The 22,657-nt window shown below is 39.2% G+C and overlaps 1 protein-coding gene across 1 annotated transcript in view; it reads left to right on the top strand.

Annotated features, from left to right (window-relative positions):
• Positions 1-17,001: 17,001 nt before the first annotated feature.
• LOC115432279 (ATP-binding cassette sub-family G member 4-like) overlaps positions 17,002-22,657 on the top strand; it is a 43,073-nt gene continuing 37,417 nt past the window's right edge. Inside the window, exon 1 of the mRNA XM_030153175.1 lies at positions 17,002-17,106. The gene's annotated coding sequence lies outside the window, so the exon portion shown is untranslated. The remainder of the gene's footprint in view (positions 17,107-22,657) is intronic.

The following is a 22,657-nucleotide window of genomic DNA, read 5'->3' as shown; positions in this document are numbered from 1 at the left end:
TGTCAAGAATGACTGAACTCACATGCACAGTGCTAAAGGGAGTAAAGGTGTTTATTAAACAGAAAATAAATAAATAACGAGGGAAACACAAAACCTGGGGTTGAAAATAACAGAGTCCACAGTGCTGTGGCAGAACTCAGGATGATGGTGAGAATGTCTGGGTTATGGCCATGAGGAGTGAAATGAGAGTCTGGGGGAGTCTATGGATGTCTGAAGCTGCAGCAGCAATGATCTGGAACTGCAGTGGAGCACAGGAGCCCCTTGTATGGGGCCCTGATGGAGATCTGCTCCAGGTGTGGTGCCTGCAGGTGATAATCATTATGAGTCTGAGGGAGGGGTCAGTGGCAATGCAGGAGTGCACCATGACAGTAATACTAAAAGTAACAATAAACTCTGAAAGTAATAAACAACACACATAGAGCAATAAAAACTTAAGAAACAGAATATAATTGTAAAAATATAATCAGGAGAAATGATAGATAGATAGATAGATAGATAGATAGATAGATAGATAGATAGATAGATAGATAGATAGATAGATAGATAGATAGATAGATAGATAGATAGATAGATAGATAGATAGATAGATAGATAGATACTTTATTAGTTAGTAACCAGATTAACATTAAGGTTAGTATATACTCTAAATAACTTGCTAGAAAAGTTACTCTAAAAACTTCCTGTACAATACTGTAAACAAAACACTTCTAATTTAAAGATCTGTAGAAAACTACAACTGGCCGACATGGTGGTGCAGTGGTTAGCACTCGTGCCTCACAGCAAGAAGGTCCTGGGTTCGATTCCAACACCAGTCGATGGGGGTGGGACCTTTCTGTGTGGAGTTTACATGTTCTCCCCGTGTCTGTGTGGGTTCTCTCCGGGTACTCCGGCTTCCTCCCACCATCCAAAGACATGCACTGATAGGTTAACTGGTTAATCTAAATTGCCCATAGGTGTGAATGTGAGAGTGACTGTTTGTCTCTATATGTTCAGCCCTGTGATGAACTGGTGAAATGTCCAGGGTGTACCCCGCCTTCGCCCGTAAGTAGCTGGGATAGGCTCCAAGAGACCCCCGTGACCCTAGTGAGGATAAAGGAGGTTCAGATGAATGAATAAACGTAGAAAACTATGTATTGTCAATGTACAGTATTTACACATTTCAGGGCAGAGTGATTTAAAGTGATCATGGTAAGGGATGCATAACAAATACATTTTACATTTAGAATAAAATATAAATAGGCCTAATACATATATGAATAAGCAGACACAATTCTTTAACGATACCATACAATTTTAAATGACACAATAATAATGCCCATAATCTTTGTAAAATATTGGTCACTTTGGGTCACTGTTGTTTCACTTATTTCTTCTTTTCCACAGTCTGCCCTTACTTCCGAACGTTGTTTGTTGGCTACATGTCTTTATTTATTTTCTTTGTTCTGTCTTTACCTGTCAATCACAACAAATAGGGTTGGGAGTCTTTACACGTTGAACAGCATTGTTTCTACAGTAGGTCAAAGGAACAGTAGCCTTTGTCTTCTTCCTGTTTTGTACTGATTGGTATCTTATGTTAAGGTGTAATACTATATCTACCACCTACTACAGGGAAGAGTTACAGATCATACCAAGGTCAGAATCAGGATTTTAACTATTTATTAAATTAAACATTTAGTACCTTAATTTAGCTTTCACATTGTAATTTTTACCCCTCGGCCAACTTCAGGCCGAAGGGGTATTGTAATTGTTTTGTCGTCTGTCTGTCCATCCGTCTGTCTGTCAATTCAACAATGTATTCGCATTATCTGAAGAATGCATTGGGATATCTGCACCAAGTTTATACTGTGGATGCATCTTGGCATGGAGCAGAAGCCTATTGAAAATAGGTCACCCTGACCTACTTTTTCAAGGTCAAACTGTGGCATGTCCTTTCAACAACATAATCACATTATCTGAAGAATGCGTTGAGATTTCCACACCAAATTTACACAAACACAATCTAATGTAAATTATAGGGCAGTAACTTTCAAAAGAATCTTACACTGTATTTGGCCGAGGGGGATTAAAAGTGCACAGCGCGTTACGTTATCAGCTTGTCATCATCTGCATGTACTGTGCCTCTCCTCACTGTCGACTGTGTGTCTGAATTTGACTTGTTGTTAACTGGCCTTAGCTTCTGTTAGTTATTCTTCCTCTTTCGTTTTCCACAGTGATAGTTCTAGTTAATAGATACTCACACTGTACTGAACCCACTGTGCCTGTGTTTCATGCAACGCGTTGGCACAGGGATAAATCTGGACTGTATCACTGACATCTTTCCCATTCTGATGTCAAAGCTTGCAACTAGGCAATACCTGTTGAAAGAAAATGATTCTTACTATAGCTGTCATGCATGTCATCCACTTCATCATTTTTTGAGATGTCACTTTTCTGAAGCCTTGTCAGTGAATACCCATGCTGTATCACGACATGAGCCTCCTTAAGTTGATCCCAAAACACTTTTAAAACTTTCATTTATCATCACCAGTCAGTCTCCATAGTCCTCGACCAGGAAATAGGAGAAGCAAATGACCAGAGGAAACAAAAAAATGTACAAATCACACCAAATGACAAAGATGTTGATCTCCACAGGACTAATATTATCACAGGACCTCTGTGTTTGCTCAAATAGGGTAGGTAAATTGCAGTGGAATTTTACTTCACAAATTACAGACATGACAGATTCACATAAGATTAAGATCACAAATGACCTCCACAATTACATCACAATTGACTGGTCCCTTGAGAATAGGGTTTAAGACTCTCAAGTGGGCTGGACCAGTAAAATAATAGCGTAATGACTTATAAATAATGACAATTCCAAATTGTTCTCTTTGTTTTAGTACAAAAAAGTACAACTACAGTATGAAAAAGTTTACAATTAACAAACTATCCTTAAACAAAAAATGTGAATAACCTGATCGTCCATGAACAACCTGAAATGTCTTAAGAAAAATAAGTGCAATTTTAACAATATTATACCTTAGGTTATCATTTACACATGTGCATTACAACTTAGAGTGGATCTCAGTGGATCTACAAAAGCACAAAACATTTAGTAACAGGCATCTGTGACACACATGACTGTTAATGTCTTCAGTGTAACTTTTGGCCTTCGTCTTGTGGGCCAGATACCCTTTGGAGGGCCAGATCTATATGTCTGACACCCCTGTTTTAGAGAAGAGTCCTTTTTTAGCTTAGGATTTTTGGTTAGTCTTAGATTCATATTGTTCCTCTAAACTAGTTGCATTGCAACTGTACTTTTCAATATTATTTGCTAGGTGTTTGAACACCTCCTTTCAAGCTCTTGACATCTTTTAGGGATGTCCAGTTTCACAAATTTCCTTTATATCTTGTTCATTATATGGATATTTTACTTTTGTGATTTCGTGATTTATACTTTTGGGCAAAGCAGTGGTGTAGTGGTTAGTAAAAATGTTCAGGTTCAATTCTCAGTTGGACTGGAGGGTTTCTGTGTTGAGTTTACTTGTTCTCTCTCTACACCACATGGATGTCTTCCAGGTGCGCTGGCTTCCCCCACTATTAAAAATAATATAGTTAATTCTCCTGCCAGTGCACCTGACCAGAGTACTGACGAAGATCTAGTTCCTGAATGCCTTCAATTGCAGCTCACTGGTAACTCTGTGCTACGTGCTAATGCTAATCACTAAAGCTAAGTACTGAGTGGTGCCAGACCCACCCACCAGGAGTCAGCCTCACCCACCAGTTCAGGAGAGGCATTTCAGGGAGCGCCCTTTGGTCTGTACATCTACGGCACCACAACTGCATTAAGATATAGGCTATTTGTCAAAGATGGTGATACAGGCCGTTAGTGAATTAATTTCAATCATATCACATTAATTACTGTGATAACATCTGGCCTATGTTACCCTGTTAACAGTGGTGTGCTGGGACCATTTTTCTGCCCGGGAGTTTCATATCCAACCAGCCCACAGACCGGGGATAATATTTATGGGTTAGCCATTTTTCAAGTTATAAATATGCATTCACTGTAACCGTAATGTGTAGGCACCTCTTTTATGCACTGGGATCATCAGTAAGACAACAGTATGTCAATTAAATCCACTGTTTATGTGCTGTCTGTAACAAGTAGCCTAGCTATCATAGCTCAAAGTCAAAAGTTAGTTAAAATAACAAAAGTTTCATAAACTCATCACATGCATGCCCCTCCCTTACGACAGTGTCATCAGCATTTTCAACTTGGCTTTGCTGCTCAGTTGCTACAGAAAGCATGCAATTAAAGGATTAGTAGACTTCTGTCGGCATTTAAATTATGCATTGTTATATTATTACCCCGGCCCCTGAAGGAGAGGGAAGGGGTATTGTTTTTGGTTTGTTTTGTTTGTTTCTTTGTTTAACACTCTAGCAGCAAAACTCTTGCTTCAATTTATATCAAATTGAGTTTATAGATTAGTTTACAGATCTTTCATTTACTTATAATGGGCGAAATTTCAAATTATCAATTTTGTTTCAATTTACTTCACACCTGGCACATATATAAAGGCAATTGATATGCTGACATCACCATACATATAGACATGATGACATCAGCTGGATCGATGCCAGAATAAGGGTTAATAATAAGGGTTTGTTGTGCCTGGCACCACTTGTTAACATTTTTTTTCATTAATAAAATGTTATACATCGCCGCCCCCACCCTCTGGAACTCTCTACCCATTCACATCCGGGACTCCGACACAGTCACCTCATTCAAAAGCCAACTAAAATCCCACCTCTTCAGATCACCATTCGAAAACCGACCGCCCGCTCAACCTCCTCCACTCTCACCTACCTTCTTTTGTGTGTTTTTCTTTTGTCAGTATTTGTCTCTGTACTTGTTCTTCGATTACCATTTAGCATTAACTTTGTATCTGCTTACCCGTTGGATGTATGTTTGTCCCTGGGTTGTTTATTGTAAAGCGTCTTTGAGTACTTAGAAAAGCGCTATATAAAACTGATGCACTATTATTATTATTATTATTATTATTATTATTATTATTATTATTATTATTATTATACAGTATATTACTCTATTATATGGCAAGCTGAATTGGTAAAATACTGTATAGGCTATCCAGAGCATCCAAGCCTGATATTAGCTCATATTAATTAGCCTATATCCCTGGCCCTGGTCCTTTACCATTTCCCTCTTCTGTCTGTCTTCTTAAAAAAAATTCTGTGAGCTTCATACACTTAGCAGCATCCTCTTCTAATACCTTTCACTTTCTTATTCTGGCTTTTTCAGCCCAACCTAGCCTTTTTCTGTCCATCTTTTCACGGGCCCCGGGGCCAATCCTCTGCGATATAGCCAGCCTCAGCTAGGAGTATGCCACTATACTGGACTCAACCAGCTTAACTGAGTGCAGAGGGGTTTTCAACGTGTAATGGTATCTCCCTATCTCAGTCTGAGGAAAAGAGAAGTGTGATGTGACATGAGTATTCTCAGTCATTATTTGGTGGATTTTCATGAATGAAAAACATTTATACAACTTAATTAATGTGTTATCTTTACTAAACAGCAGCCCAGGCTACTTGTTGCAGCTCCGTTGAATAAATTGCCCAAACGTTAGGGGCCATATACATACTGTATGTATGTATGTGTGTATTTATTTAAAATTTTTCTCCCCTTGGCGGCCCAAAAGTGCAGCGGCCCACCAGGAAACCTCCCAATTCTCCCGATTACCCTGCACACCTGTTAAATATATGAAAGTGTATGGATTCCTAGTCCATTTACTGTTCATATGGGATTATTGTGTATGCGCATTTAGCTTACCAAAATCACATCAAAATTTAACACAGCGTTAAAAGAACGTTGTCACTTCTGGCTCTTCACACTGTCATGTGTTGATAGTTAAAATTGGTGGATGCTCTATTCATCATTCAGTGAGATAGCATAGTGTGTATTAATGTATGAGATAGGTGTTCAGTGATCATGTCCCTCCTCTAGTATTATGTGTTTTATTTCGTGCTGTCTAGCAGAGCAGGACAGATAGCGTACTTAATAAAGATGTTAGGTGTCAATGCAGGTGACCAGGGTTTGAATCAAACTCAACTTTGGTGTTTTCCATTTTGTATTTATACACACAGTACGACAGATGGACGGAGAAATTTTGTAGACAAATAAGCCTTGGAATAGCTTATTTATCCCAAAAGAATTACTTAGGGCCCAATATTCGCAGCATCATCTGCAAAATCATCAATACCTCTGTCGCCTCTCTGCTGGAGAACTACAACCACCGGCATCCTTGCATGCTGTCAATGTCAAAAAAAAACCGTCATCACCCTTCCCATGGTCCCATGTTTCCCCTTCTGTCATCTGGGAACAACTATCATAACCCCCACTCAAGATGTAGTCAGGTGCTGAAATAGTTTAGTTTAGTTTTATTTCGAGCACATAGAATCATCAGATAATAAAGAACCATACAACATGGTCAAACAAAATTTTTCAGCGCTCGAAAAGGAGTGGGAAGAAGTATAACTTATAGACTCCTGCCCCCTTTTTAAAAACTAATAATTAAATTAATTCCACTTCCTTTGCTTTGTTAGCACACTTTTTTTTCTCCACGTTGTTAGGATTTTTCATGTTCATTGATTGGAAGCTCCAAAGACGAATTCAGGATGCTCTTGGTCTCAGTTTAAGAATTTAATCTGATCACATGTGACACATAAAAGCCAGCATTGGTCTCTGGACAAGAGCTCCCGCAGGAACTTGAGTCAAAGGGCCTTGAATTCCAGGTCTGATTGACAATTATCTTCTTGGGTGACTCCAACCCGAACAATAGGTTGGACTTTGCAACATCATCTGACTCTGTCTTCTGATTGGGTCTCACCTATTGACGTGAGTTGCCAACCATCAGTTCACGTCTTGTTACTAGGATGTGCTACGCAAAGTGTCGTGACTGTTGTTTTAGACGTGTATCTACTGGAATCAATCAATCAATTTATTACAAAATTATTACAAACAGTCAAAATCGACAATTCATTTATAAGAAACATTTTGTAGTAGGACACCTCAGAAGCAGTCCTCAGCTTATAAATGCGGGCCCTTAGACATGCGATGAGAGACACAATATACAATTATAATTTTCAATAAATTAAAATGTTCTAAATAACTACAAGCATATTTTAAAATATTTACCTTCCATCTAACGATGTTTCACTTCATTTTTCTTTTCCTGAGTCCTGTTGTAGTCAGCATATTCCAGTATTCTTAGATAATTCAAAAGTCAGACATGGGGCTTTATCCACATAAATAAAGAGTTTACATTATTTGTATATCAGCCATGCGGAGTTTTGGGTAAGGCATACTTTTGAAGTAGCTCTGTTTGTTTATATTTCCTTTTTTTTTTGGTTTTGGTTCATTAGGCCATGTGGGAAAACACTAAGCATAAAGCAGCAACAGTTTTTGCTTAAGACACTTTTTAAATATATTAAAAGAGAGAGATTGTTTTATACAGTTTATACATGCAAAGTCTTAGCTTCTGTAGCCACAACATCTTCTCCAGTGAGCAGAACTGACCCTGAACTTATCAGAAGTGATGTCCATGAGTTTATCGGGAGGCAAGCTTCATCAGTAGAGAAATACATGAGGTTACTGTGGCATTTTAGAGCAGCTCAGAGCAAGACTGTATTTATTCTACAGGGTGTCCCATAAGTCTCCATCCATAGGAAAAATAAACGTTTCTTGACATAAACCATTTTTATTTATATAATATGCTCTATATGACTGCCATTTTGTCGGGAACACATTTCAATGCGTGTCCTCCACTGCTGAAGAACTATAAAGAAGAAATATAAAGAAATACATGTTAGAACCATATGTATTATGTCTCCTATGTATGGAGACTTATGGGACACCCTGTATAATTATTCTTCAGTCCCCCCTTTGACATGATTTCATCATGTCAATTCAATTATTGATTTAGCTGATTGTGTAATTATTAGTAATTAAGAAGATTAACTCCCAGTTAAATGTATTTAAAGTTTTAATAGTAACCCATATGTCTACCTATGGTGTAAGCCGTATTCTTCATTGCATCTAAGAGCAGCAAGCATTTCTTCATTGTACAGAGCCAGTGGAAATGTCTAAAACACATCTAACTTATCCTTAGCAATAGCAATCTTTTCAAACACCAGACTATGATTTATCCATTGTACTAGGAATCCGTTGTCTCTAGGAGATTCAAACCATCACACCCTATCCTTCTGGTACGCAACTCTGCAATGACCTACACAAATCCTAAAAATCTCATGTCTCTACGTGTGTGCCAGTGGCGGCTGCTCATCTTTCAGATAGGGGAAGCTCATTGTCGGCTTACATCCAAAAAAAATTGTCAAGTTATTTAAACATAAATTCGGCCCTCCGTTCCTTTTTAATAAAATGGCCAGTGACCTTATGGTACCAAGTAGGCGTCTTTTCCAGAGACTTGACCAGTGTCCTCTGAATGTCCAGCAGAGCTGGGCTGCTTAAATTTCCTTGGCCCAGTGTGTTGTGGGTGTAAGACTTCAGCCTTTTTAAACTAGAGATGCTCCTTTCACTCCGACCTAGCCGACGGTATGATTGATTTAACTATCTACAAAACGATATTAAACTCGAACAAGAAATGATTAAATTATGTAACTGAAACAAGAAAACGCTTAAATTATGTTAAATTGAAACAAGGAAGTACAATGAGTGTGTTTTATTTACAGTGCAAGAAATGAACGAGTAATTTCGTAGTGGTCTCTGTCTCGATTTCACAGCAGAATGCGTGGCGGTATTAAACTGAACTGTGTCAGTGAAGGAGGAGATCTCAAACTAGCTGTCAATCAAACGGGATTCAGCCTTTCGACTGATCCTCCAATCAGCACGTGGGATTCTGGCGTCCAGCCTGGCTGAGCTCCGCCCACAGCTCCATTCACCCCCAGAGAAGCCCGGCGTCCGGGGGTGGGACAACATCGTGGCATTTATCCAATTACCGTCCAGTTTTGAGGCAATGAAAAAAACTGTTCCACTCAGTCCCATTGAAGCCCAGAGACGCCCGCAGTCTGCGGACAAATGCACTGAGCAGAGATCGCATGAAAAAACAGCGCAACGGGAATCTATGAGAAGTGAACAACATCGCATCCGTTGATTTGTGATAAAGCTGATTCTGAACAAACTCATCTGTGAGATGAACGTGTTCTAACACATTTGTAGTTAATAAAATGTCTATGAGAAATCGCCGCTGGTGTGTGCATAAGCTACATATGGGTATATTTTAACATTAGCATTATATATGTATCTACAAAGGGGTGGGGGGAAAAAAAGGCATTAAGACGAAGACACACCAAGCCGACTGCTGACCGTCGCCTGAAAAGGTAGTCTGACTGATCAGTCGGCGCCAGTCTCCCCGACGTGGTCAATAAAGCGTGAAGAACACACCGAATCAACTACCGACTCGAATGTATGTTCTGCGCTTGCGCAAGATGTAAACTCGGAAATGACAGAACACCCTTGTAGAACAAAAAACTAGGGCTTCTTCCCGTGGAAGAAGAAGGATGTCGCAGGTGAAAACTGAGGAGAAATCGCACTATACTAACAATGCTAACAGTGTTCACTTCATGGAATGAATGAAGTCCATAGTCAACACTGACTGGCACTCATTCAGATACAATACAAGCAGTTAATGGCCTATTATAGAAGACAATAATAGTGTGAAGTACCTTGGCATATCTGTATTCATATGTAAATCTCTCCTTCACTGATTCACTAGTTAAGGGCTATCCCTCCACCAATCAGATTGGTCCGACTGAACAATGGGTAGTGGCCGACTGCACGTGTTGAATTTGCTGAAAAGACCAGTGATGGCATTAACGATGGCCAACTGAACGGAACACACCAAACAGACTCACGTCACCGACCTCACCAGTCTGCCCAACAACGTCCAACTGCCGAAAATGGGGTTGGTGTGTCTTCGCCTTTAGATCCATCCACAACAAGGTATACTTATATCTACCATGTTATGAGGAGGACAAGAGGCTACAGTCACCAGAATAAGCAACATTATCTGATTTGCTCCAGATCTTTAAGCTCCCTTACTGTCATTACTTTTGCTTGTTCCAGGGTAGCACCATTCAGCTGGATGAACACCTTGCAGTTCCTAGTCCATGTTGCTTTAATCCTGTTGTTTTTCTTGAGGATACGTGCTTCTCGAGTTTCTCTTGGTCAGATGCTCATTCAGATATACCACAAATCCCTTCAGGTTAACTCCTTGTTGTAGAAGCTCAACTTTGTGTTTATGATTCACAAAGCCTAGAATAACGGCTGGCTTGGTTTTATCCTTCCGTGGAAGACTTTGACACGCTGAGATGTTTTTAGTGTCCAGATGTATATTTTTCTCTGCCAGGAAATGCAAAACCTGCTTTTCAAGCGTCTGGAGCTCTTCTGGACCAACATCTGCATTCACTTTTCTGCCGTCTCCTACTGCTTTGGTTGAATGTTCAGGCCAGTTATAATAACATCTTCCATTCACGTGTATTGCTCCATGTTATTGATCCGTTTTTCAAGCTCATAGATTGTTTTGTCCATATCTTTTAAAATGCTTTAATATATGCTTAACTTTGTCAAAAAATGTCATTAAAGTTGATAGTTGCTTGTTGACTTTGGTCGTCTCCTCCATCAAGAAGCTTAGCGATGTAGAAATTTCCTCAATGTCATCTTCTATTTGTGGATCATAGTTGGCTTTCTTTGTAGGAGGTATTGTCACCTTTTCCTGTTGATCTTTGGTAACTTTACTCAGTTCATCAGCACAGAAATGTTTGTTCTTCTGCTAGCAAAACAGTGGTCTACAGGACGCCGCCATCATAATCCGCCATCATGATGCGTCATGAAACCGCGGCTGTAGTGTTTTCAACAAAGTTGTAACCAGGTCGAAACACCGAGCTAAACCATCAATGAAGAGCCTGGATGAGGTTTGCTGCTTTAATTCTCTCCAATACGATGGTGAAAACTGTGACAATACAAGCACTTTCAATACATTGCGCCAGTTGACATAGAAAACAAAGTACAGACGATTTATACAAACAATATATTTTTGATTAAGTATAACTGATATCGTATCTTAAACATATTTAGAGTTATATTAATGAACTTACGGCCATTTCCTGCCTGATGATTCACCCTGGATGGCGACGGATTGTGGTACTATGCTTAGCATCTACCATGATGAACTCTGTTTACATTCCGAAACCGGAAACCGGAAGTAAGACGTCCGAAATCGGAAGTGCAATTTGGCGCTAATGTTTTTTAACAAAAACTTATTAAACCATGAATTATTTATCTATACAACTTACATTGACTTTTAACATTGTAAGAGACATTTTAGTATTATTATTTACACTCATGAAATTATTTATTAAACATATTGCCTTAAAGACAACACAGTGGCCTTTCTTAAAGTCTCCTTGTCTGTTTCAATCAATATTACTGAACTAATAATAATAACTAGTGATGTCCCGATCTGGATTTTTTTTGCCTCTGCTCCGATGCAGTTTTTTAATAATTAGTTTTGCTGACACTTATCTGATACCTTTTATTATGAATTTTTGATTTAAATTTGGAGTCATTATTCATAGTTTATCATACTATTATTTTACTTGAGATCACAATTGAGCTGAATGTGGAACCTGAACTAAAACAAGTATGACATCTTTGACTATTAATAACTTTAGTATAAATTTTGCATTTTCCAAATTCATACTGTGGGCCAAATCAGATCCTTTGGTGGGCCGGTTTTGGCCCGCGGGCTGTATGTTTGCCACCCCTGCTATAGCGCATCTATTGACAGGTTCAGCCAGGGATTATACAGGAGTGCGTTTGTGCCGTATGTACTTCACAATGAGTATGTGCAGACCAAAGTTAAAGTGAAACTTGAAGACGCTTTACTAATTCCAGGCTCCCACAGAGTCGGGCGTACATTTGAGGTTTTACAGTCGAGCATATGAATGTCACATTTAAAACAGGTCGATGTGAAGACTTCCCACCAAGCAGTCTATTGTGTGGCACCGAGTACATGTACACGGAGTCTGCGCGGTTGTAAAAATTGAGCTTTGCACAGACATGTCCAATGGATGTCTGCTTTGGGTCCACATTGAGTCCACCTCAAGTACGTGTGGACATCCGCAAGTCAAGTACGCCCGACTCTGTGGGGGCCTAGTATCCCACTGTTGTGCAGCTCATTTTCCTTTTCCCTACCTTCAGAAACTTTAATTTGAGGGGGCAGGATGTTTGTTTAAGGGGGCATTGACCCCTCTTAACCCCCCGCCCCCCCAGAACTGGGCCTGGATCGGCCCAATCTCGTGACTAAATCCAATACAATCTTCTAAAAAATGCCAGATTGGCAGCCAATACCGATCTTTAGATTGAATCGGGACATCCCTAATAATGTTCATCATTATTTTTATGAGTATGTAGTCTTGATTCAATATCTCTGAGGTACTGGTACATGTTTTGGAAGCAGTATTACACTGTGAAAGAGAAAGGACGAGTTAAGTAATTTTATAACCTTGTATCTTGCGGCATAATTGTTCCTCATCATATACTGAGTGGTCTCCTCCAAGATCCCATTCATAAGGCAAAAGGGGTTGCTGAACTGGTTGATGAATATGAAAATTACGTGAATCAAGTGCTATGGCCTACGCAGTCTGCGAAGGCCATAGCACATAGCAGAGTTCCACCGATTTTTTTGTTTTGTTTTTAAAAGAAAAACACACTTCAGTCGAGTAAGGTAGAGTTGGTATGTTCACCAACACAGCCTCTGGATTATTGAATCTACCGCTGCTCTGAGCATGCTGGCTCTCTGGAAGTCTATTAATGGGCTGCACCGAGGGAGGGACTGAACCTGGTTCAATGGACGTCACTGAACCTGGGAGGTACTGCAGCGAGTGCCCTCTCTATTAGGATGGGTAAAATGCAGAGACCAAATTTCCCTATGGGGAAAATAAAACAAGTTAACCTTAACCCTTTTTTCTTTACAAAAGTGAATTTTCTTGGCTGTAAGGACTGAAAATAAACAGATGCATTCAAATACTGTTTGCGCAATGAACCACTCCTGATATCTGCTTGTTGAAACATTACTTATGGGTCTTTTATTTCTTTGAGGGGTGGGTGCAATACATCAGCCTGTGAAGCCCCTCTAGAATAGAGCGAGTCCTTTAACAGGAGTGGCTCTGCTACTATTCACTGCATTTTGACACTCATAGAAAGTTTCATTTAGTCACAAAAGGCTCTGAATGTTCATTTACAAAGAAACTTTTCCCTCTTGTTTGTTTGACTCACCATCTACTGCAGACGTCACAGTGAGTGGGTGTGAAGTAACTGGTGTGGAGTGCCCCATCATCGAGACTGATACCAGGTGTGTTCTCTGGAGAATTCCTCCCCTCTGGCAAGTTAAAGGGACAGAGATGGCCAAGAGACAAGAGGCAGACTGTGAGGGAGAACAGGGAGGATTGTTAGTGCCTGCATGTTGCACAGTGCTATGTTTTCTGTTGTTCAAGTTAAAACACGCCAGGCTCACGTTCAGAGGTGGATTCAGTCTCACAGATATGGACTGTTTGTTTAACAAGTCTTGGCTTGTTGCCATTTTGTCACATCCCTAAAGATTGTCAGGAATTCAGCAACGACTTCCAGGCGAAAATAATACACAGGGAAAGATGGGAAACACCTACCACAGATACCTCATGTATCTCTGCTCTGAGACTTCTTTGCAGCGCAGACCTCCGCCAAGGCAGATCAGTCCCTCGGCCCCCCTCAATCACCACCAAAATTTAATCATTTGTTCCTTGTGCCAGTATCAATGTTTCCTGAAAATTTCACCCAAATCCACCCATAATTTTTTGAGTTATCTTGCACATGGATAGACCGACAGACAGACAAACCAACGCTGGCAAAAACGGAACCTCCTTGGCGGAGGTAATAATGAATGAAAAATGTGTGGTAAATGGGATTTTCAATGTTAAATGTAAATGTCCACAGAGTCCACATTCCACAGTGAATGTGGACGATTTTATGCCAGATACAAGATATTGTTATAAGCTACAGGTGGATCAAATTGGAGGCTAATCGGAGTCGTTTTGAATTTTTTATGAATTTTCGAAAATTGCTCAATGATGAGAGATAAGAAAATGATAGATTTTGTGACCTTGCTGTGACCTTGAACTTTGTCCTACGTGGCCCAAAATTTAATGGGTTGGTCCCAGGGCCTAGGCTTATCTGTGGGTACAATTTGGTAAAGATGATTGGAATAGTTTTCCTGTAAAGTTGCTAACAAACAAACAAACACATAAACAAACGCACAAAGCAAAGTGATCTCAATACCTCCTGGCAGAGGTAAACATAAAGGTGCTGTTTAACTCCATTGGCGAGATGGGCAAATAACAAACAATTTCCAACATATGGTTTTTCAAGCTGGAGGTGGAGCGCTGTCTAATATGATAGTCCAAATATTGAGTTGTGATGGTAATTGAGAAGACCATAGTTTATTATTACAACATTTTAAAGCCTTTAAAAGACTCTTCATGCCACATGAATGTGTGGATTATCATTTTGGAAGACACCATTCTCATTAGTATTTATCACTCATCTGTATAACATTTTTTTTTATTGTTATGTTATTTTGTTTTAAATAGCTTAATTATATAGATAATTAATTTGAGCATAGGGATGCTGCATATATACATTATATGAAAAATAATATCAGATTTTCATTCATATCTACAGAGGGAGCAGGTGAACTTCATGAAGTCCACTGTGTTTGTTCTGTAAATTAGAACAGACTTCCTTTTCTTTCTTTTTTTTTATCATTTTGTAGCAACTGATAACCATTGTTACAGTGTATCACAGATATATACTATATACTGTAGAAAAGTAAAGCATTTTCCAAGCTTCCACGACAAGCCAAGGAGTCTAGCAGTAGAACAACTTCTGATGGATTCTTAAGAGTGATGGGTAACTACAGCTATCACCAACACATTTAACCCACTCTGAAAACACTAATGAGCAGCCAAACCTCCAGTAAATTTTCTACAACTCTCTGCACACAGAGGACAAAGTAGGGAGTAGAGGTCTTGTTAATTCTTTGAGAACACTTGAATTACAATGCAGTGAAAGTGCTGAAAGTTAATTATGAAATGTTAACCCAGTGATGCCCAAAAACTACAACATTACATCTTTATTTTCCTCTTAAAGGTGTAGGAGCCAAAATAAGGGAGGGAAAAAGGCAATTTGAAAATATCTACCTTCTGTCTGCAGCTGTCTCCACTTGGTCCAAATCAAAACACTTAATATAAATAAAAATGAACCTGACATTGTTTCGGTCTGTTTTATAATAATAATAATAATAATAATAATAATAATAATAATAATAATAATAATAATAATAATAATAATAATAATAAACTTTTCCTAGTTTTCATGTTGAGGTAGAGCTGTAGAGTCCCTTCTATGTCATGTCTGACAGAATCTGATCAGAGGTTGATACCTACACCTGTCAATCACATATTTAACCCTCCTACCAGAGATTATGCTGTGTTCCAGGCCGCTTTTTGAGCCTGTAAGTCACAACTTCAAACCACGACTCGTGACTTTGTAACGTTCCAGGCAAGTCATGCCAAACTGCCTGTGCACGAGGAATTGTAGTAGCAAGATGTAAACAAACCAGCATGGCGGACCGTACGTTATGCTCATTTACAATCATTTCTATCACCAGAAGTACTTGCTCTTTGCTTATTTGAGGGAAACAGAGGTGTAAAAACGGCGCATAAGGCAAGAGAAGCTGTTATACCTTTTATGTTATGTTATTTGTATACTTGAATACATATTTGGCATTAATTTATTCTTGCACTCAGTGAACTGAAAACTAGCTAACGCAAGAGCAGCTGCTGATTATCCAGAACATTTGCAGATAATCAGTGTCAGAGCAATACCTTGTTTTAATAAACAATCTGCATAAACACTGCATCCATGGGGGCTGCCACTGCTACTCAGAGCTCGGAACTGGGAGAACATCGATCTAGTACAAGTTCACGAGTGGGAAGTCACAGGTTTGACTGCCATTCCAGTGCATTTTCACTGGTAGAAGGATGGAAAAACACAAGTTCTGGGTGGACTGGAACGCAGCATTAGACACAATCTGCATCATCACCTCTCAGACCACTTGAATTATATAATGTTAATATGGAATTTTTGCACAGTGACACCAAAACTATCAAACACTGCAGCTTTAACAAAAAGAAAGAAAGAAAGAAAGAAAGAAAGAAAGAAAGAAAGAAAGAAAGAAAGAAAGAAACAAACAAACAAACAAACAAACAAACAAACTCTATTGCTAACAAAGACTTATGAATCTTTTGCAGCGACTGTTGGTGAGATTGAGCTGAGGTGCTTTCACTGCAGGTCCAACACCAGATATCATGCTGCTGAGAATTACAAATTGAACCTTTAAATGTATTTAAAAGCTAATGATATATTTATATGAGATAACTTACTGCATGCAAATAAAATCACAGCTGGCATCGACAGATTAGAACTCTTTTATGTGCTTTTTTTTTTTACACTGCTATAGGCTCCTGAAGTTAAGTGTGCACTTGGCAGGATGAATATGTGGGAAATAAGCCCTTTAGTGCACACTTCACAGGCCGCAGAAATGTGTTACATAAACATAAGCCTACACCTGTCGCCCCTGATCAAGATTAGCACTTGAAAACCACATTTCTAGGAAAGAGGAGTCCTTTTTTCCTCATATGACCATGCGCTGACAGTAGCTAAGTGTCCCTTCCCTGCTCCATCCATCGTGCTCCGTCCCTACCGGCCGGCCCATCCGGCGGCCCCTCCCCTCCCCTCCCCTCCCGGTCCGCCCTCCTTCTCCGCTCCCTTCTGCTCTGCCTTGCTCCTGCCGCGCTGCGATGCTGTAGATGCGGCAGATCCACTAACAGACACTGCTTGATCCTGAATGCAGCAGCCAGGGAGGATAAGCACATCCTGACAGACAGAGCCGACGGACAGCGAACGCACCGAAGCCGACAGCAGCCCACGTAAGAGCCGCTTCTGCCGTGTTCCCCCTCATCCTCTCAACTTATTTTATTCTAACATCTCATATGACTCATCTGTCTGAGCTAGATCAGGATGTCCTCTGCTTGATCTTATTAACCCGTCTATTCCATGGGGCTTTTGCCTTTTCCAGCAACTTTTCATTTTTCACTTTTCATTTATTTCATTTTTCCAAAGAATCCAAGTCATTCTCGGTGGTCTATTTTTGGCATGGGTATACAATAATCTAACATTAAGTCAGTGCAATACATGTCAATGAATAATTCAGTTACTCTAAAATGGTTGGATTGTAATCCTTAGTAAAGGTAGAAATTCCACAGTCTAGACATACCTACTGCACAAGTCTAGCATCCACTCATAAGCAGCCTCCAGCGCAACTATGTAGGCATTCAAAAGTACAGATGTCATGCAAAATGACCTTTTAATGAACGTTGCTATTGTAGAATATGAAATCATTCTGCGTTTATGAATAATGGACACAAGCAAAAGCATTTTAATGTTTAATTTGTGAGTGTGGAGACAGTTTTAGATACTTTGGAGGCTAGAGTAGTTGAGTAGTGCTGCGTCATGTCACATAACTTCCTATCTAGCTGCTAGATTTGGGTGTTTTCTCCAAAGACATGGTTACATTTCTGGAAAGGGAAAGAGTTAGATGTCAGGGATATCTGAACTTACAATATGGCAACCCCCAGAATATATATTTTGAACTAATATACATATACCATATAAATTGTCCCTGTCAGTATTTACGTCTTTGTTTGATACAACTCAGCTAATGTGAACAAAGTAATTTGCGGTCCAGTACTGATTACTGTTTCACCCAGCCTTACCTTGCAGGGGTGGATTCTACAGCACTAACCTTTTTACAAATGTCCATGAAAGTTCATCCAGGTTACCTTCAGGAGGAAACAAAACAAGAGAGATTAAGAGAAAAAATGAGACTCATAAATACAAATATATATGTGTATATATATATATATATATATATATATATATATATATATATATATATATATATATATAGAGAGAGAGAGAGAGAGAGAGAGAGAGATAGATAGATAGATAGATAGATAGATGCACAAAGTCCGCATAAAGTTGTCAAGTATAGTAAGTATAATATTTGCCTCTAACATGTACAGTACAAGTCTACAACAGCATAAAATGGAAATGCCAAAGTACAAATACCACAAATTTGTACTTAAAAGTGAAGTAGTAGTACATTCCATACACTGCTGTAAGTACACACAATCATAAACCTCAGCAGCTACAGTACGTCATTGACAACCAAACCACCACCTTTTTTTAAGACTTTGTGAACATAAATGGAATCAGATTCAAGCTGAGATAATTGTTTTTTAATAGATTTTGAGAACAAACACTAAAAAAAAAACACAAATAGAGCCTTTGCTATTGTTTTTTCTTGTAAGGATTGTAAAGAGTTGTTTTGTGTTCTAATATATGGACCCCCTCCTTTGCTTCATTCACCTTCTGCTTTCTTAGTCCAAAGTGCTGCTGTAGCTCTTACACTCGCTGTACCTACGAGGGTCTGACCAGGCATGTACGTGTGCCTTCAGCGTCTCTCTAGCAAAGCCTCCTCAGTGACTTAACCTTCATTCTTATGAAGTCATGGGAGACCAGCTCTGTTAACCCACTTCCACAGGCCTGAGCTTAATATCCTCATGGTCAGTCTTATGTTACATAAGAACAGTAGGTTCTACCATGAGGTGGTCGGTTCAATGGCAGAGCAGTCTTTTTTATTTATTTTTTTTTTAAGACTTAAAAAGATGTTCTGTCGTGTTGAGCTTTGTCTTTCTTTGTGATGTTAGCTCCTGTTGACTCAACACTTGTGTTTACAGTGCTGACAGTAGACTGGACAAAAGCAGTCAGTGAGTCATCTTCATGGCTATGGTTAGAGGTACTCATTATCACTGCAACCTGTGAACAGCAAACACAAGAGCCCACAGGGATAGTCTCATCTATATTGTTTGTGCCTGAAAATCAGTTAATTTAAGATAAAGGACCAAAGTGAACATAAATATTATCATTTTCAATAAGTAGGTAGTATATATACTTATTTCTTCAAAATGACAACAGGATTATGTCATATTATCTCATGTGAAGGCTACGTTTATCATCAAAAATGCAGCCCAAATTTCAGGAGATCAAGTTGCTTCTGTCAGGTCTTTTCAGGACAGTCTGGTCCAGTTCAGTCCACAGTTTATTTACATCATTTTCCAAATACAGATGTCTGATCATACTAAATATGCATTAGGTTGAATCAGATTCATTACAATTTGTATCGATGTTTCAAGTTTTAAAACACATGTTGCAGCAGCATTTCTTTGTATTTCTATATAGAATATTTGCTATGAATAAAGAAAATCTTAATGCGTCTGAAGGACTCTCAAAGTTTTACATTTTGGAATAAAGGTTACGCACAAGTTGTCTTTTTTTTTTTTTTTTTTTTTTAAAGTTGTCTATTTCCTTGTACATTCTTAGTGTGTAACTTGTCAACAGCAGAGGGAACAGGTTGCATTCATACGATATGAAAACTATAATTTTCACCTCTTCCTCATTTTTTAATTGATACAATCACCATGAAACCTCTGTCAAATAGAAGGAAGTGTCTTTTCCTGTTCCTGTAAGTCTGGATTATTGCTGCTATTGAAAAAGGAGCAAAACCAGCAAATATAAATCAGTGGTATTTAAGGAAAATGGCATCACACTGTGGGTCAAATGATATCTGGCACATGTGAAACATCAATCAAATATTCTTACTGATTCACATGGCTATGATGTTCAAAGACTCGTCTATGACAAGTGCTACTTATCTTTGTTTCCTAGAATGACCCATTCCTCAACAACAAGCTAGAGAATTGCAAAATAAGTTGAGCAGCTGTGTCTAGAAGTGTATTTTTGGTTCTCTATTCTAGCTTAAATAGTAGTTAATTGAAATATCTGACCATATTTTGGCCCAAATACCCAACAAAATGTGTGTGCAAGAAAAAAATCTTCAGAAGTAGGTGCTTCACTGATTACTGTGATTTAGCCAGTACCGGCAGAAAATGATAACTAGTCAAAAACAAAATTGTAGTATTTACATCCCATAAATAAAGCAAACTATACAAGTTCTTATTTACTTTTTTGAAAAAGTTTTAGGGAAATTTTTTTTATAGGAAGAATTCAGAAATCAATACTGGTGGTATAATCCTGACTTTTAGCCCCAGCTTCCAAGAGTGTTGGCAAGCTCTCCACCTGCTTTTCTCTTTGCTGTTGACTGCTTTATGTGAGAATCCAGCTTCCTCTTGATCACATGCCAGAGGTTTTTAATGGGAGTCCAGGGTTGGAATACATGGAGTGGTAGCTTAACTTTTTTGACAGCTGTAAGTCTTGAAAGACAAGAAATGGATATTTTGACCTTTAGCCACTGTTGCCATTGGAGAAGTTTCCATTTTAGAATACTTAGTTGTTGCATGGGATGATGATGATGTCACTGAAGCCTGACTTTCTCTGTGACAGATTGGATGATTGCAGAGTCAAGTTTGTCTGCTCATTGCAGGTCATCACCAACATTGTTCAAGGAAGCATCATAAACTGGACAGTACCGTATCATCAATTATAAAGACGTCTGATTAAATTTGAGGTGGCCTTGGTGAACCTGTTAATAATAATAATAATAATAATGATAATAATAATAATAATGGATTAGATTTATATAGCGCTTTTCTGTGAACGCATACTCAAAGCACATACAGATGTTCTATTATTCATTCGCTCTCACATTCTCACTCTGGTGGTGGTAAACTACATTTGTAGCCACAGCTGTCCTGGGGCAGATTGACGGAAGTAGTGTTAGTACTGTACTGGGCTGTTTCTTGCTGGAGGCAAACTCGGCGAATGCTTAGAGCCCCCAAGCCACCAGATGGTCCCAAAGCTGCACGTTCAGCCTCACCTGAAGAAAATTAAAATGTCCTGTCTTTATCTGTAGCTCTCTCGTTTGTTTTTTGCATCCCTTATATACTAAAAAAATAAACGTAGGATATAAATAAAATAAACTGCAATGATAAGCTGTGGCTGGTGTTTTTATGGCATTGTTAGGTCATATTTGTTGGACCGGACTGTCACACAATTAGTGACGTAGCAGACTGCCGACGGGTATGATGGGAATAACTGACAGCTACCCACCTACCAGTCCTGTTAGCAAGAGTATTAAACAAAACAAACACTGTAATGGCATCAAAAAGAAGTTACCTCAGCGGTTCTTGTATTTTCTTCGTTAAAGTAAAAATAAAAAAATGTAAACACTCAAAATCTGTTTTATTTATTGACATATAGAGGATTGTTGTTTTCCTTGTATTCTAGTTTTTTATTAGTTTAACTCTCCTGAGTGGCTCAACTGAAGATGTTTAATTTTAACTGTAGCCTGTTTTGCTCATAAAGTGTAATAGATTGTGGCATCTTAGTAGACCATCTAAAGGGCTTAGGAATCTCTTCATCATAGTTTGACAAACTAGGGGCCCCCAAACAGTATCTTGCTTGGAGTCCCCACAAAGCTAGAAACGGCCCTGGTACTGTACATCAAATGGTAAAACAAATAATTTCCTGTTACCACTAGGTGTTCAGGATGGGTCTGTTATCCAACATGTGAAGTTTAGTGCAGATTAGATGAAGAACTGTGGCATTACAACAGTTTTGTATTAAATAGCAAAACATTAAAGGTCCCATATTATGCAAATCTGACTTTGTGACAGTTTTCTTACAGTAGTGTGTGTTGCAGTAGCCTCATTATGAGGTTGGAATTTGAAAACTGTCTGTTTCCTCCCTGCCTTGCTACACCACAGTTTGTCAAAATGCCTGCTCAAACGAGCGAGTTTGAGTTGGCTCCGTTTATGACGACATAAGCGGATTTAACTCCTCCCCCTGACTGTGCCCCCACCCTGGCAAAGCGAGCCCCGCCCTGGCAAAGTACCTCTTGGACAACAAACATGGCGAAGGCGAGACACGCAAGTTGTGGTGTTGTTGGCTGCACACACCAACACCATAGTTTATTTTTGCTCCCCACTTCCGAGCCTCTCCGTAAAAAGTGTCTGGATTCTATCTGTGATGGTCATGTACCAAACAACATTCCGAAACACTTGTATGTGTGTGCCCGGCATTTCACGGACGAGTGTTTTTTAACATGGGCCCATACAGCTCCGGCTTAGCACAAAGACTCCGAATCAAGGACGCAGTACCAACGCTTCGTGACCCAAGTACAAGTGTGGGAGATGTAAGTTCTTATCATTATTTTGTATCTTTACTGCATAACCCTACATTACGGATAAGCTGGTGGTTGTTGATGTGTACGTCTAACGTTAGCATGGCAGCTAACATAGCTCGGTTACTGCTGCTAACGTTTGCATCCCCGTTAACATGCAAGAGCTGATAATATCAAGAGACATTCAACAGAACTACTGTGAACACGGGCCTTTTGTGGTTGGCATCAGTATAGTTAGCATCAAGATTGTTAGCAGCTGCCTGCATTAGTGGCGGCAG

The sequence above is a fragment of the Sphaeramia orbicularis genome, chromosome 13, assembly GCF_902148855.1.
Source record: "Sphaeramia orbicularis chromosome 13, fSphaOr1.1, whole genome shotgun sequence".
Lineage (NCBI taxonomy): Eukaryota > Metazoa > Chordata > Actinopteri > Kurtiformes > Apogonidae > Sphaeramia > Sphaeramia orbicularis.
The sequence above is the reverse complement of the archived record's forward strand: the minus strand, read 5'-3'. Positions and strand labels throughout refer to the sequence as shown.